Source organism: Geospiza fortis, unplaced genomic scaffold (assembly GCF_000277835.1).
Source record: "Geospiza fortis unplaced genomic scaffold, GeoFor_1.0 scaffold138, whole genome shotgun sequence".
In the NCBI taxonomy this organism is placed as follows: domain Eukaryota; kingdom Metazoa; phylum Chordata; class Aves; order Passeriformes; family Thraupidae; genus Geospiza; species Geospiza fortis.
In genome coordinates, this window is record NW_005054307.1 from 5,258,872 (window position 1) to 5,261,099 (window position 2,228).

At 55.3% G+C, this 2,228-nt stretch overlaps 1 long non-coding RNA gene across 1 annotated transcript in view; it reads left to right on the forward strand.

Moving 5' to 3' along the window:
• The first annotated feature begins 54 nt into the window (after positions 1-54).
• LOC115949569 overlaps positions 55-2,228 on the forward strand; it is a 32,125-nt gene continuing 29,951 nt past the window's right edge. The window contains exon 1 of the long non-coding RNA XR_004083010.1: positions 55-167. This is a non-coding gene — a long non-coding RNA (uncharacterized LOC115949569). The remainder of the gene's footprint in view (positions 168-2,228) is intronic.

Consider the following 2,228-nt stretch of genomic DNA (forward strand, 5'->3'; position numbering starts at 1 on the left):
TTTTGATCCAGCACGGCGGAGGATCTCTCTCTCTCTCCTCTCTCCTCTCTCTCCCCCCTCTCTCTCACCCCCTCTCTCTCTTTTTTTCCCCCCTTTCCCTCTCTTAAATCTCCTCGCGTCCAGCTAAGCATGAACTCCAGAGACAGACCCCACCGGAGAGGACTGAGGTAGGAAGGACCCTGCGGAACTCGCTAAGCCTAAAGAAATCCGAAAGTTGCTCTAGATGGGGAAAGGGGCTGGAGGCTTCGGGCTCTGAAAGCCAACACCGGCACCAGCAGCCGCTGCTTCCAAAACCTCGCGCAGCCCAGAGACGTCCCCAGACCGATCCCAGGTCTTGACACTGCCTCTCACCGCGACATTCCCTGAGGATTGGTTTTCAGATTCTGCAGATGTTTATATATATATTTATTTATTATTATTATTATTTTTAACGCGTCGCTTGTGGAAATACTTAGAGGGGTTCAGTTTTTCTTTCTGGGATTTTTTTCTCTTTTTCATTTTTTCCTTTATCTTGGAGTTGTGCTTCCCCATATCCCGATCATTAGCTCTGGGAAGCCGAAGGATGCGAGCCCCCTCTTCGCAGACCGTGGGGGAGGGGGGGAAGAGGGGGAAGGAGGATGCCAAGCGATGCTCTGTCGGTGGAAGGGCATAACCCGTAGTCTCTCTGCGCTTGTAGTTCATATGGCTTGTTTCAGGGGGGCATGGGGGAGGCATGTCTTTTTTTCCTGTGTGTCTGGGATGTTCTGAGCCCCCTTAGCCACTCTCTCATCGTTGTTTCACTTCTTGAGCCCTTGGAGTCGGTTCAGTAACTCTGAATGCAGTTGTAAGTGTCTTGCCTTGTTCTCCGGCTTTTAACAAGGGTTCCACTTTAACACGCGAAAGGGTAACCCGATCCAGGCGTTTACAAATCTACAATGAATAAAAATATAGAGAAAAGGGGAAGAGAAAGGAAAGAATTCCTACTGAGACCCTTTATTCATAGGTGTAGGTAATGTACTCAACAGGAACAGGTACATTTGGCAGTTTTATTGCTTTATACCCTCCAGCTTGCTGTTAACATCATGAAGGCGTTTTTTTTCGCAGGTGCACATACTAGCATTTTCTCCAGCAGCAAGAGCATGCATAACAAAAGATGTCAGAAAATAGGCTGGGGAGTGTTTGCAACACGTTGTTTTCTTGTTTCGAAATAATTCCTGCCTCATAATGGATGCTAACCCCAGAATAGGAGAAAGTTGGGCAGGAGAGGAGATCGCTTTGAAATAATACCTATATGCCGCCTTGGCGGAGGGAATAAGGCGTCTGAGTCAGACAAAAAGGAGAAGAAGAAAAGACAGGGAGAATCTGCAGGAACTGCTTCCTGCCATAGGCAGCAAACGGAGTTGCTGGTGCATCTCTCGTTCAGCCCAGCTGACGGGAGGGATGCAGTGGGGCGAGTGGGACGAGCAGCGGCTCCGGATGTGGCCGGGGGGAGCAGCGGCGCCGCGGGGATGCGGAGCCCCCGCCGAGCCGTCAGTGGGCGCCGGCCGGAGGGAAGAGCTGGAAACCCGGCGCTGCTCTTCCCCCGCGGTGCTCAGACATCCCCGTCTGTCCTCAAGACAGTTGACTCCGTCCAACCTCACACCGATAATTTTCCTCAATTTAATTAGGCCCACCGGGGGTCGCGAGGGGCGTGGGGGTGGAGTGGGGAGCAACAGGGACCCGAGCCGTGCCCCGGCAGAAGCGGCAGCTGCAGGAATATTTCTTTTCCGAGATTCAGGCAGGTCCTGGGCCCGCGCTCTGGAGGGGGATGCCAGGGCACAGGGAGGTCCCTGCCCGCTGGGGACACTGCGCTGCCGGGCACCGCTCCTCCCCGGCTCTCGTTTGCGCGTAGCCGAGCTCCGTCATCGGCCTCTTTCTGGAGAAATTAGACCTGAATCAATAGCTCCGGACGCATCAGAACAGTGGAGTGTCCATTTCCCAGGGTGGGTGACTCGTGAAAAAGGGGTGGGGACGGGCACCCCACACCTCCTAGTCCCCTTGCCCTGAAGTGCCTCCGAAAGTGAGCGGGCAGAAGTCACGAGTGAGGGGCGGGAGCCCACGAGGGGAGCTGCCTTGCCTCAGCTGAGCTTCCCGGGATCTGCGCGGGGCCGGACGGGCCGGGAGCCTGGCTGGATGGGCAACGTGCCAGTTAGGGGGAGGCTGGGCACCGTCCCGGGGCGGGAGCCCCTGGACGGCCCCCTGTGGGCACA